The sequence below is a fragment of the Schistocerca americana genome, unplaced genomic scaffold, assembly GCF_021461395.2.
Source record: "Schistocerca americana isolate TAMUIC-IGC-003095 unplaced genomic scaffold, iqSchAmer2.1 HiC_scaffold_95, whole genome shotgun sequence".
NCBI lineage: Eukaryota > Metazoa > Arthropoda > Insecta > Orthoptera > Acrididae > Schistocerca > Schistocerca americana.
The window spans coordinates 30,695-46,041 of NW_025726730.1; positions in this window are offsets into that span (position 1 = coordinate 30,695).

Here is a 15,347-nt window from a genome sequence, read left to right on the forward strand (position 1 = left end):
CATAGAGGAGCTTCGCAGAAAGGCTCACGCCAGGATGCAGATTCTGTACCCTGTCTTGAACAGCACCAGTTCCCTCGACCCCGCAACAGGAGTAGCGATCTATCGAAGTCTAATTCGACCGATACTGGAATATGCGTGCCCTGTATGGGGCTACGCAGCCAGATCGACGATAGATCGCTTACAAAAGACTCAAAACAGAGCGTTAAGACGAGCCCTACACGTCCCCACGCGCTTCCCCACGGCAGATTTGCACGAAGCCGCAGACATAGAGCCAATCACCACAAGATTCCGCGCCCTGGCAGAAGTGTTCTACGCCACGGCGCGGAAGTCAGAAAACGAATTAATCAACACCCTTGGGCAATACGAACCCCATAGGCAGAGATATAACAGACCCAAGTCGCTACTCCTGCAGTAGCAGAAAAAGAACAACTAAAGAAAACTCTCAACGAACAGCAACCAACAAAAGCAAAGAAACAAAAACAACACAAAAGAAAAGAGGAGGAAATGTCCTAATGTGACAACAACCTCCACCAGCACACCCTCTAAAGGTAGAGGAATAAAAGAGAGAAGAAGCTAGCTGCGCCGGCACGCACTCCGCTGCTCGACTCGCTGCCGCTCGCACCGGTCGTTTTCGTTTCCGTTTCGTGTGCACCGTCGCTAGCCCATCGCCATGTCCGGACGCGGAAAGGGAGGCAAAGTCAAGGGCAAGTCAAAGTCCCGCTCAAGCAGGGCTGGGCTCCAGTTCCCGGTCGGCAGAATCCACCGCCTCCTGCGCAAGGGAAACTACGCAGAGCGCGTCGGCGCCGGGGCGCCCGTCTACCTCGCCGCCGTCATGGAGTACCTCGCGGCTGAGGTGCTCGAGCTGGCCGGAAACGCGGCCCGCGACAACAAGAAGACGCGCATCATCCCGCGCCACCTGCAGCTTGCCATCCGCAACGACGAGGAGCTCAACAAGCTCCTGTCGGGCGTCACCATCGCACAGGGTGGTGTCCTGCCCAACATCCAGGCCGTCCTGCTGCCAAAGAAGACCGAGAAGAAGGCCTAAAGGAGGCCAGGCAATCGCAGCCGCCGCGTGCTCCCCTGCACGCAACGCGCTTTGCCGGCTCGGCCCACAACAATCGGCCCTTTTCAGGGCCACCACACATACCTACGTCCAAAGCAAAATTTCAGTCGTCCTCGCCGCACCTTGTTTTGTTTTTTAACTTTGCACTTTCACAGCACAGCCGCCGCCGGCGCACGTCCGCCATCTTGTCGTCCACACAGCCCGTGTGGCCCAACACACACACACACACACATTTTGCACGGTCGCAGTCGCCTTCCAAACGACAACGGCAGCAATAATGACCATTGTTAAAGGGAGGCGTGTCGACACACCGCCCTCCACTCCCGCGCGCAACGGCCGTCGACACGAACGAAACAGCTGATCCGGCCGCCTTGCCTCGGAAACCCCAACGCCGCCGCAAACACACAGAGCCAAACCACGCAAGCAAATAATCACCGCCTCTCGCACAACAACACACAGCCCGCCATCTCCGTCGCGATCGATACAAAGACACACAAACGAAGCAGCTCCACACACAGCCAGCCACATGACACGTTTCCTTTCCTTCTCCCCTCCCAGTCACATCACGTCGCTCACAAACGGAAAGAAAGAAACAAAGAAAGAAAGAGAGAGAGAAACAAACAAACAACACAGCGCACACACGCAGCAACAACACAGACTCTTTCGCACTTTTCAACTTCCGAACAGTGTGGTGGCCCTGAAAAGGGCCGTTTTCTAGTCTCTCCCACCCACAAGCACGGCCGCGGGAAGGCCAGCGCCCGCTGCGACGCAGCCTAACCGCCGAAACCGTACAGGGTGCGCCCCTGCCTCTTCAGGGCGTACACCACGTCCATGGCCGTCACAGTCTTGCGCTTGGCGTGCTCAGTGTACGTCACCGCGTCGCGGATCACGTTCTCCAGGAACACCTTCAGCACCCCGCGGGTCTCCTCGTAGATCAGACCAGAGATGCGCTTCACGCCGCCCCTGCGAGCCAGGCGGCGGATGGCGGGCTTCGTGATGCCCTGGATGTTGTCGCGCAACACCTTGCGGTGCCGCTTGGCGCCACCCTTGCCGAGCCCCTTTCCTCCCTTGCCGCGGCCTGTCATCCTTCCTTCCTCGGGCAAAGCAAAACGTGCACAAACAGCAGCTGCAGCGGCTGGAGAGTCGGCTACGGTCTGCGCCCAGCGCGCCCGCCGCCCCCCTATATAGACTCTGGCCCGCCCTCCCCCCACCACGCGCAACCGAGGGCATATAAGCGCAGCACGGAGGCGCGCGGGCCCGTTGTCAAGGCAGCACCGGACGCCGCGCCGCACCTAACCTCCACGCACGCCGCTCCGCTACCGCTACCGCTACCGCCATGGCCCGCACAAAGCAAACGGCCCGCAAGTCCACCGGCGGAAAGGCGCCGCGCAAACAGCTCGCCACCAAGGCGGCGAGGAAGAGCGCGCCCGCCACCGGAGGCGTCAAGAAGCCCCACCGCTACAGGCCGGGCACCGTCGCCCTGCGAGAAATCAGGCGCTACCAGAAGAGCACAGAGCTGCTCATCCGCAAGCTGCCATTCCAGCGCCTAGTGCGCGAGATCGCCCAGGACTTCAAGACCGACCTGCGCTTCCAGAGCTCCGCAGTCATGGCCCTGCAGGAGGCCAGCGAGGCCTACCTCGTCGGCCTCTTCGAAGACACCAACCTGTGCGCAATCCACGCCAAGCGCGTCACCATCATGCCCAAGGACATCCAGCTCGCGCGCCGCATCCGCGGCGAGCGCGCCTAAACCGCGCCGCGGCACCGCACCGCACAAACAAAAACGGCCCTTTTCAGGGGCACTAACATCTCTCCGTCGCGAGCAACCTTTGTCGGTCGCCTGCCTCTCGCCCCGCAACCCAAAAACAAAAACCACCACTTCCCGTCCGTCCGCCACACCCGCTCACTCTGCCTGCCTGCTAGCAGCGCGCAACAATCACACATCATCCCTCCCCGGCGCACAATACCCAACGGCCGACATCACACCGCACGGGTGGCTGGCCGGCCGCCGCTTTCGTTTCGAAAACAAAAACAAAAACACCCGCACTCCACTCCGACGGCCAACGGCCAGGCAGGCGCGCTCGCTCGCTCTACACGCCACCGAAATCCCCCGCCGACTCCTTCCCACATCTCAACGTGCCCCCCGTTGCAAAACATAACACACACAAAGGAACAAAACAAAGACCAGACACGACTCGACAAGACGACAGACATCCGAGAAGAACGAACGCAGGCAAGCCAACCAACGTATTCAAACAAAACAACAACGTGACAGAAAACCAACCGTCGGCCGCCGCCACAAACACGGCGACAATCAACCACGACAACAACAACAACACCGCTTACCGCTACCGCCGCCCACACCCGCCACCGACCCCCGCAATCCAACCACCGCGGCACGCAAACAGCATCCCCACGGGCATACAGACAGACCCCCACACCAAACGCAACACGACAATCAAAACCTTCCCCGACGTGCTTTGATGGCCCTGAGAAGGGCCGTTTTGGGCCGCGCGTCTCTTGCGCGCCACTAGACGACGACGGGGGGTGGGGACGACGGAGCCAAGCGCCAAACCCTTCCTTTCCCATCTCTTTCTCCTCTACTCTACTTCTTCTTCTTGGGCGAAGCCTTCGCCTTAGACGGCGTCGTCGCCTTCTTCGGGCGCGGCGCCTTCGGCTTCTTCGTCGGAACCTTGGCGGCCTTCTTCGCCTTCGACGGCGACTTGGCCTTGGCCGGCTTGGCCGCAGCCGCCTTCTTCGCACCCGCGGGAGCGGCCGACGCCGCAGACGCCTTCTTGGCGGCGCCCGCCTTCCGACCGGTCGCCGCCTTCACGCCACCAGCCTTCTTTGCGCCGGCCGCACGGGCGCCCTTCTTCTCCTTGCTGGCCGGAGCGGCGCGCTTCTTCTTGGCACCGCCAGCACGAGCCTTGCCGCCCTCGGCCGCCCCCCCGCCGCCGCCGGCGCCGGCAAGCTTGAACGAGCCGGACGCGCCCTTCCCCTTCGTCTGCACCAGCTCGCCCGCCACGACGGCCGACTTGAGGTACTTCTTGATAAACGGCGCCAGCTTCTCCGCGTCCAGCTTGTAGTGCGCGGCTATGTACTTCTTGATCGCCTGCAGCGACGACCCGCCGCGCTCCTTCAGACTCTTGATGGCGGCCGTCACCATCTCAGAGGTGCGCGGGTGCGCAGGCTTGGCGCGCGGCTTCTTCGCAGACGACGCAGACTTGGCCTTCTTCGTAGTGCCGGTGGCGGCGGGTGCCGCAGCAGTCTCGTTCGTAGCCGCCTGATCTGCCATTTCGACGACGCGCGTAACACACAGCGAGAGCGAGCGGGACGGCAGGCACGCAAGCACAGCACAGCAGCAGAGCAGAGAATCACAAGGCCCAGCCAGTGTCGCGGGCGGGCGCGGACGGCCGAGAGAGCGGCCGCCACTCTGCGCGCCGCCGCGCCGCGCCTCCCGCGCTTGCTACCGCCCAACGTCCGACAGCCTGTGCGGAGCAGCCCCAAACCTGCGCCACAACCGCCCGCGCCTTTCAAACCACCGAGGATGGGGCTACACACAGCCACACCACAGTCGCCAACCAGTCGCCACGGCAGCGCCGCAAACCACGGCCAAACTGCAGCTACCGCGCGCTACAGCCTGGGTCGGCCCGCCGAGAATCGCCGCCCCCGCCCAAATGCCGCCCCCACAGCCCCAGCCGACGACCCGCCACAATGGCCAAACCTTCGGCAAAACTCCCACACCGTCGCCGCGGCAGCCCGGCCAGCGCGGCCGGCGCCACAGCCACACAAGCCGAGGCGTGCGGCGATGACGGCCGTGCAAACGCGCCTCCGCCGCCCCATCGCCTTCCGTCGCCCTCCCGCCGTTTCCCGATCGGCCCGCAGCCGTCGGGCCACATCGCGCGCCGTCCTCCTCCTCTCGCCGGCCAACATTCACAGCCGTTTCTCACCAATTGCCCGCCGCAAACGGACGCCGCCTGCGCAACAGACGCCGCCGCCCCTCGCCGCTTCCGACCCAACCCCTCGACCGAGGCAAACCGCAATCCGAATCTACAGACCAACCCAATCTGCCGTCAAGCACACACGACAGCCGACCTTACACGTTACGCGTTACACATTACGTTTACACGTCTACGTTAGGTTAGGTTAGGTGGACGTGGGTTAGGTTAAGGGGACTTGGGTTAGGTTAAGCGTCAAACTTAGGTTAAGCATTCAAACACGTCAGGCGTCAGAGGTTAGGTTAGGTTAGGTTACACGTTAGGTTAAGGGGTCAGTGCTAGGTTAAGAAGCGTCAAACGTAGGTTAAAAAAGCGTTCAAACGTGAGGCGTGAGCCGGACAGCTTACCTTACGTAGACGTTAGGGGCTCACAGGCTGAGCTCACCTCGCCACACCACAGGTTAGGTTCGGTTCGGTTCGCTCGGCTCAGCGTAAAGCGCCGAGGTCAGGGTTACGTTCGTTCACCTTCGGGCGCCACACTTTCGGTTGAAAGGTCGCGACGGGACGACGTCGGCACGCACGCCGCAAACGAACAAAAACGTACAGACGACGTCGGAAACCGCCGACAGACGGGGGAGCAGCACGACCACGACCAGACACCGAGCGCGAACGAGACACACGCGAACCACCCCCACCGGCCAAAGGGCACCACACAACAACCCAGAGCACCACGTGTCGACACCAGAGCAACCCGCCGCTCACGCGACATGGCTGGCACCGAAGGGCAACCGCCCGCAACTGCGCTTTCCGCGCCGGCCCGGATGCACGTCGTGCTACAACAACACCACTACCGTACACAGCCGCTGTTCACAACATCACTATCAATGGCGCGCCCGCGGCTCGCCGCCGTCGCAGTCGCAGCCCCAACGCCAGCACTTTTGCACCACCATTCACACGCACCGCAACACAGCTCGCCGACACAGCCGAACAAAACAAACACCACACAACAACAGCAACAACAACGCCGCCGCCTCTACTTGTGCCGGCGACCCACCCCGCCGATGGCGCACCTTTCGCCAGCCGGCAATCGACACACACGCACCCACCCACCGGGGCCCAGTGCAAAAAAAAAAAAAAAAAAAAAAAAAAAAAAAAAAAACACACAAAAACAAAAAAACCAAACAACACAAACGACACGGGAAGCGCACACCGCCACTTCGCGCGCACGCCACCAACCAGTCGTCGTCTCAAAATAACAAACACAAACAAAATAAACTAACAACTAGGGCAACACAAAACAAAAACGCCTCGCACGAACCGAACCGCCCACAAAAAGGACAAGCACACGCACAGCCTCTGCTGACGACCACGACGCAGCGGCACGCTGCTCCTGTCCCGCGCCCCGCGCCCCGCGCCCCACTCGATTCACAACTCACGCGACACCGTCAACGACGGGCTCGCTTCCCGCAACCTACCACCTTTCCGCCACGACGCACAGCCCCAGCCCCACCCGACGACTGCACTTTCACCACCGCCTCCCCCTTCCCCCCCAAAACACACACACACACACACACACACACACACACACACACACAGCCAGCCAAAAACGCACTCGCGACCCACACATGCACGTGCATCGGCACACGCCAACCAGTCAACGTCGACAACCACACGCAAGGCTCGAAACGAAAACGAAACCGGCGTCCTTCCACGTTGCCATCAAGCTACGCGACACAAGACACAAGGAACCAACACAACAGCCGGCCCCACTAATTCCCACTCTCACGCCGCAAAAAGCACACCGACACCGCCAAACACGCACGCACATTCCCCTTCGCACTGACACCACCGACCGGCTCGCTACCACACACCTCTCGGCAGCCGTTTTCACGCCAATTCGCCACACCGCCCACACAGTCGACAAGCGCCCGCCCTGTACGGCACACGCAACGACGCAGCGCAGCAAAGGGCGCCCGCAACACATACCTCTCCGCCGCCCGACGCGCCAACCGCCACGCCACACCACACCGCACCGCCAGCCACTCGCAAATTGTGCACTGCCACCAGCCACACGTCCAACACGCCGCGCCGCCTCCGGCCACCCGCCAGGGGGCGCTCACGTCCGCGACAACAGCGCGGCCCGCCGGGCCGGGCCGAACCGAACCGAGCCGCCGCTGCTCTGCACTCGGCACGGCCACACCCTGCTGCAGACCGGGCTCGTCCCTCTGTACGCGTCTGCCTGCGCATCAACACAACACGACCTTTTGTTTTTTTTTTTTCTCTCTCTACCGCCATCCCTTCTTCTCGCGTTTTACTCGTTGTTGCAGCAGCGGCGCACACCTACACATCCACAGCCCCAGCCGAGCCGGCCTCACCTCAGGGCCCGCCGCCAGCGTCTCCTCCTCGGGCACAGGTGCGGTGCTGTGGCCGCCCATCCAACCGCATTGCTGGCCGTCCAGCCACCAGGCGTTCCCACTGCCGCGAGCCACGCCGCGCACCGACCCTGCTGCAGAAAACGAAGCATAGCCAGAGACCGACCGATACACAAAGCAAGCCGTCGCCTCGCCTCTTGTCCTTCCTGCCTTCCTTCCGCCCCCGCCCTTCTCACACCACCGCCTCTCCACTTTCGCCCCCCCCTCCTTTTTTTTTTTTTTTTTGTTTTCTTCTTTCTTTCTTTCTTTCTTTGGCCCTCTCTCCTTCCCGCCATGGCGGTTACGGCACCGCGCTGCAGCGGCAGATTTTTTTGCGCCCACACGCCTACTCCTACCACCATTAACCTTGCCCTGCCCTGCCCTGCCCTGCCCTGCCCTGCCCATCAACGTCGCAGTCGAACCGACGCTTGCCAACACACTGCCCACGTTCCTTTCTCTTTTCGGCCTACGCCCATTACGCGCCGCCGCCACAGCACCTTCCCTTCCCACAACACACCGACGTCATCACACGCACCCAAAACAGGGGCCACGACCGTGTTCCTCGCCCACTCCCATCCCGCACGGTACGCACATTCCCAACTACTACCGCGCACCCTCCCTTTCCAATCTGTGTGTCTCTGTGTCTGTGTCCTGTCCGCGCGTGACGCCTCTCAACATCCGCCGTCCCCCGTCCCGTTTTCGCCCCCATGCCGTCGTCGCGCCGCCTCCTCCCCGTCCACCGCCGCCCCTGTCCGCCCCGCACCACACCATACACCGCTGCTTGTCCCGGCCGTTGCCACCAAAGGCGCCGACCGCAAACGCGCCACGCCGCAGCCCCCGTGCGTCTCGCGCTCGCTTGCATCTCCGTGCCGACGCTGCCTCTCTTCCCGCTCGCACTCGACCTCGACAACACAGTCTTTGGCTCCGCCACTGCGTGTTCCGGTGGTACGCACGCTGCAACACGTATGTATTCATTACCAGAGCGATGGCGAGGCATGACAGCATCTCTGTCTGACCAGAGAGTTCTTTATCGCTGCTAGTCGGCGCTTGGACCGCGCCAGACGACAGTAGTGGCACGCACCGGGTCGCCAGGAACAGTTGTTATATATATATTGTAGCGCGAGTCGGGAGAGGTAGTAGTCGGTCGACAGTAGTAGCGGGTGGACGGTTGTACTGAGCGGGCGTCGGCGGCGTGCTCTGCTCGTCTCGCGACTCTGGTCACGGTTCGGGACGATGTATAGTCTATTGTGTTATAATCAAAAGGTGGTGTGACGCTGCATTGCGCAAATCTGATAACGTATGTTCATTGTACTTATTTTGTTCAACAACAAAAGCCCCACTATTACTTTTTTTCTAAAGTAACTTTTGTCTCTTAACGAAAAACATTCACTTTTTAAAGACTACTTCCTATGGCATTTCCCTCCAAGGAGTGCAATTAATTACCAGCCAGCACTCATTCATTGCACACAGCTGTGTAAGGGGTATCTACAATTGAGGAGCGGATATAAATGCAATTTTTTTGTTTTTTTTTGTTTTTTTTTTTTTTTTTTTTTTTTGTGTGTGTGTGTGTGTGTTGTAACCTCCCAGCAAAATTTAAAATAATGGACAATGTTATTTACGGATGCTAATGGACATTGCGCTAATTGTAACCTCGCCCACAATGAGAGGTATTGAAAATGGCAACAAAAATGTGAAATTCGCAATCTGACTCAAATATAAAGTCTTCACACAACATTTAAAAAAGTCCGTTCAGTGACAAGAAACTTCAATTAAACCGAAATATCGGTCTTTGGCCCTGTGCAAAACAATCAGAATTAAAGTCTTACCTCCGAATAAATGGATGTCACATTTCTGCTCTGGTTGTTGCGCAGCGCTTGGAGGAACTGCATTGCAAATAATAATATTCTCTTTTTTTGTGATTTTAGTGACATTTTTCTTCAAAGAAGTGGAATGAAATGTGAAGTGCAACGAACTCTTTAGTTCAATAAACAATTAAATGTTTGAAAAATGCTTTTGAAATAAAAATTATTATTGGGGAACTTGTTGGAGAATAATTACAATAAATACAATTTTTCATTATCTAATGATTATATTAATTAACAGTATACCTTATTCACCATCTTGACCAGTGTTGCCGACCGCCTACATCACACAACCGCGCTCGGCTGCTACTACTGACCGACCGCTCTGCATGACGACTATTAGCGTACTGCACGCGACGACTACTGACAGAGTACAGCCCTCAACTACACATAGCTACGGACTCGCAACGACTACTGACTGACTGAGAACCGCTCGCAACACTCGCGCAGTCCAGCGCAAACTCTCTGGTCACAGATGCTACAATGTCTCGCCATCGCTACTATGTTACATACGTGTTTCAGTGTCTTTTTCATTGGGGTAACGATCTTTGGCTCTTTTTATTCTGAATACAGGGCCAAAGGTCAACGCTGCTGCCCTTATACAATTTATCAGGTTTCATTATGTCTGTTGCAATGTTACATACGGTTCACTCTTTCATTAATATTATCGTTGGGTTTGTTTTGTAGGGACGTTAACATTCTGGCACATTTTTATTATCATCGGACTCTCTGCTATTTGTGCAGGGAGGTTATACCTGGGTCCATTTCCATTTTAATATTGATAGACTTTTTGTTTTCTCGTTGTTTTTCCTTCTTTTTTTTTTGTTTTGTTTTTCCCGCTCTCACCACCACCGCCGCATCACGCCTTCCGTTTTCTTGGTTTCTTTTCTGTTCTTCAACTGCTTCAACATCACCGCGCCCCATTTCCACACCACAGCCATCAGCCTCCAAGACGGGCGGGCGCAGTGTGCCATTTCCGGCGCACAAGCACACCCGTACGGTACTCTCCTCGCCCCCACGCCACCAACAACACAGCGACCACGCGGCTTTCAGGCATGGCACGGCACCGGCGAAATGCGCCGCCCCCGCCCCTCCGCGCATCCGTCCGTCTCGCCACGTTCACTGACAGCCGCGTCTGCGGCTACACCACGACAACCACAACACAACACCGCTCCCCTCCCTGGCAACTCACATTGTTTTTCTCCTCCTCTTTTGCACAAACCACAACGCCGAGCACAGGCGCAAGCCACCCACACCGCGCCCCTCCCCGTCCCGTCTTTGGCCGCCGCTCCTCGTTTGCCCCCTCCCATCTCCCGAAATGCCATGCCAGCAGCGTTACGCATGCCCCTCCCCTGTCCACACAACACTACCGCCTAACGAACAGCCTTCCGGGCCACATGCAGGGCACGCCCACCTCCAAACACTGCCAATTCACGGACGCACGCACACACACACTCACTTTCTCGACACCTTTCTGTACGGAGGGTGCGTCATCTCGACCGTGACAGAGTGACGGCAACTATCGACGATCCATTTCCCCCCAATGGTAAAACATGTCCACTAACACCTACATACATCATTCACGTACACAGACAATAGCATACACACAATGGGAGGGCACACGAACATGGACGGCACGGCACTGTCATACACTCTTCCTCAGAACCATATCAACAAACGTTACGTACATCCGGGAAAGCGAAAGCGAAAGCAAAAGCAAAGGCAAAGCCCAATGCAGCCGTCAAAGGTAACGTTCACCACGGCAGACACTTGCAGCCGCGCCGCCGTTAAACGCATTTCAGTGCGGCTCCAATACGCCTCCGACACGGGAACGTTCCGTTGCTCTACGAATGCGTTTCTCCCCTTTTTCCCTTCCTCTCTCTTTTGCCCCCCCTCCTTGCACTCTTGCCTCATTCCTCACGTTCTGCCCAGACATTCGACCGATCAAAGTCAACCTTTCGTTACCGTTCTCAGCGCGACGGTGTACAACAGTATGACGGGTGTGCCCAAGACTTCGGTTCAGTTGCGTGACGCCCGTCTATCGCGCCGATCGACAGTTACTCAGGGGGCGACGGATCGGACCACGTCACCGACACACAAAACACTTTCAAACAAACAAATACGCACCGGATGGACACAGACAAACACGTGTACAGACATTCGCCAAACAAACGACCGCCGCCGCCGCCGCCGCCGCCGCCGTCGTCGTCTAGCGTCGCGCTTACTGTACTGCACTGGACACGCGTGCATCTTGAATGACGACATCGGTGTGCGTGCGTCGTACGCAATCAGTCAGACACGGCTATCAAACATCAGAGTCGAATGGTACATCATCGTGCGTGTTCGCCGTACACGTACAGTACAATACAACAACAATGCGTCTTAATGGCACGTTCATTTCAACGTCACTCACACACCTCCACGCTGCAGTTACGTCGCACCATTGTCAAACTCGGCGTACAGCAAAGGGAATAGTGGGCGGCAAAAAAAAAAAAAAAAAAAAAAAAAAAAAAAAAAAAAAAAACAACCAAACAAAAACATTTCACATTTCACCCTCGCCATGTATGATGTGCAAAAAAACAAACCCGCAAACGGCCGTCGTTACGGTGACACAAAAGTCGCCGATCGCACAGTCCCCCCTCGCAGACGGGTAACACACACACACACACACACACACACACACCAACAACACCAATGGGTCAAAAACCACGCCAACGAGGCGTGCCACCATTCCACGCCACGGCGACCAACCTCGTGGCCGTACCCCGCGCAACACGCTTTGACGCGCCCCCCCACCCACAATCAAAATGCACACATACATCACAGCCGTCCACACAAACAACAACAACAATTCCGCCCTTCCCGCAAAAGGCAAGTTGGTGGCCCTGAAAAGGGCCGTTTTGCCGCTCTCGCAACGGAGGAGCCTTCTCCATCCTTCCTTCCATTCCAGAGCCACCTCCTTACTTGGAGCTCGTGTACTTGGTCACCGCCTTCGTGCCCTCGCTCACGGCGTGCTTGGCCAGCTCGCCAGGCAGCAACAGCCGCACAGCGGTCTGGATCTCGCGGGACGTGATGGTCGAGCGCTTGTTGTAGTGCGCCAGCCGAGAAGCCTCGGCCGCAATGCGCTCGAAAATGTCGTTCACGAAGCTGTTCATGATGCTCATCGCCTTCGACGAGATGCCCGTGTCAGGGTGCACCTGCTTCAGCACCTTGTAGATGTAGATGGCATAGCTCTCCTTCCTCTTGCGCTTCTTCTTCTTGTCGCCCTTCGAAATGTTCTTCTGCGCCTTGCCAGCCTTCTTGGCGGCCTTCCCGCTAGTCTTGGGCGGCATCTCGAACCAACGTACGGCAGCAGCAACACCAGTACCAAGCGCTCCGCTCTAGTCAGCGTCTCCCCACACAGTGGCACCCGCCGCCAGCCGCCGCCGCACCTTTACCAGCTCGCCCTGTTGCGGCCGCCGACCAATGGGGCGCGCGCGCAACCGGCCGCCGCACCCGAGCCCATAAAGCACCCCCACCCCGGCTGCGCCGGCACGCCGCACGCTCGCACGAGTCAGCGATGCCGCGTGAGTCGGACGCACGCGCGAAGCGCTCCGCAGCGCCGCACGCTGATGCAACTCGCGTCGCTTCTGCGGACAGGGCCGCGTCCCTGCACGCTAACGGAGTTGAGTTGAGTACGCCAGAGGTGCAACCGTGCCCCTCTGGTAGTACTCCTCCTCAAAGTGGCGACGTAGTCGATAGTGGCAGGCGTAATAGTGTATCGCTCGACACTCTCGCGCGCGATACGGAATTCGTGTCTGATTCGTGTGCGACGACCGACACGCATCAGGAGCAGCCACCAGGCGACTCCAATCGACAGCGCAGTGAGGATGCGCTACAATTTCTTGTGGCCATGATGCCGCAACCAGACACCTCGTCAGACGCGGCATTGGCGGCTGTGGAGCTGATGGAAGAAGAAACAGCGACTCCAGCAGCAGCTTCTACCTCTCGCAAACGTGCTCCATCTGATGAAGGTATGAGTGAAGTGCACAAATTCAGGAAAGTGAAGGGCAGCGCTGTAGTACAGTCCGCTAAGTCGAGAGGTCGGGTACGTGCAAGCCGCGCTAATACGGCCGACGCAGATGGCTTTGTAGCCGCGACAAAGACTGCCAGACCGACGACCACGACATCGCAAAAGCCGGTGGCGACGGCAAATAAATACAACGCCCTCTCGGAGGACGAGGGGGACGAAGAAATGCCGCCAGTCAACACCTCGCAGCGTGCTCCACCACCTGTGGTGCTGGAGTACAACGACGAGTTTCGTAACCTAGAACTTGTGTTGAATAGAGTGCTGGGGAAAAACAATTACAGTGTGCGTACGTGCGGGAATGATCTATACAAGATCCGTGTGAAGACCACTGAGCTGTACATAAAGTTAACTAATGAAGCGCCTCAGCTAGGACTTCCGTACTACACGTACTCCGCTAGTCGTAAGAAGCCCATTAAAGTTGTGTACAAAGGCATACCAATGAAACACCGGAACGAACATGTGAAGGAGGACTTAGAACAGCAAGGTTTTGCTGTGTACTCTGTAGTAAAAATGAGGGACCCCAAAACAAACAGTCGCGGCCCTCTAGTACTCGTAACAGCCGCAAACACGGTCCATAACCGCGAACTCTTTAAAGTGAAAATGATAGGTCCGTGCGAAGTCACACCTGAGAGCCTACGTCAAAGAAGCGGTCACGCACAGTGTTACCGCTGCCTTACTCTAGGCCACGTGCAACGATATTGCTCAATGCAAGAGTATTGTGTACGGTGTGCCGAACCGCACCCAGCCAGTGCGTGTGACAAAAAAGGAGTGCCGCATAAAGATTTCACTCCCAAGTGCAAATTGTGTGGTGGCGAGCATGTCGCAACGTTCCGCGGGTGCATCAAGCACATAGAATTTGCCGAACGCCTTCTCAAAGCTGAAACACCGAAGAAAGGCGCAGTTTCGGCGGGAAACGGCCGTTTGGCGGGAAACGGCAGACAGAGCGGCGCCGCAGCCGGGACAAAGAACCGGCGCGCGCGACGAGCACGACGTGGTGGGAAGAAGCACTCGCCATCGTACAGAGGTAACTCCGCCCCGCAGCCAGCTCCCAGGCAGCAGCAGGCACCGGCTACGCTACAAAATGGTGGACGAGCACCACCCGCCGCCGCCATTGCTGCCCAAGGGCCCGCCGACGGCCAGTCTCGCAAGCAGGTAGCTCCGCCGACCGCGCCGAGCCAATCGCCGGCAGCTCCTCCCCCCGCGCTCAGCCGGTCGCCGGAAGCTCCGCCTTCCGCGCCCAGCCAATGGGGGGAGTCCACGCGTACCGCACCGAGCGCCGCGCAGGTAGCGCCGCCTACCGCACCTCGCCGCAACGCAGCAGCCAATCCGGTTGCGCCTCGCCCGAACGCCGCTGCGCCCCAGAAGGAAGATGGCAACTGCAACGCGCCGCTCCATGATAGCATGGCGGACTTCCCAGCTCTACGTTCACGCCCCGGGCGGTGTCCTGGCACTGCCCAGACAGCCGCCCGCCATCTCGTTGGAAACTACAATGGCGCCCTCACGGCTGCACCTCCTGCAAAAGCTTCGAGCGGCACACAACAAAATGAGCGCCCAGACCCGTTTGGGAACTACTGCGCCTTCTTCGAGCGCATGTTCGGCTTAATGGAGCAACTTATGACGCGCGTCCTTGATGCGATCAGTGAGCTCCCAGCCAGAATGACGGCCGCGGTCAACCAGGCCATTCACGCTAACTTCCAACAACAACAGCATGGCGGAGCCGCTCCGAGGAATTAAGCTGTGTGTGTTCAATGCAAATGGTCTGCGCACACAAGACGCAGAATTCCGTCAAATGCTCCGAGACGAGTGCATAGACATTTGCTTGGTCTCGGAGACTCATTTGAAACCTGGGGTCAGAGTCGGCGTAGCAAATTACGCATGCTACAGATACGACCGACCGACAGCTGGAGGTGGAACGGCAGTATACATCAGACGCAGCCTGAAACACCACCAAATACAACTACCGGCACTGACAGCAACCGAGGCAACAGCAGTAGCCGTGGAAACCTTT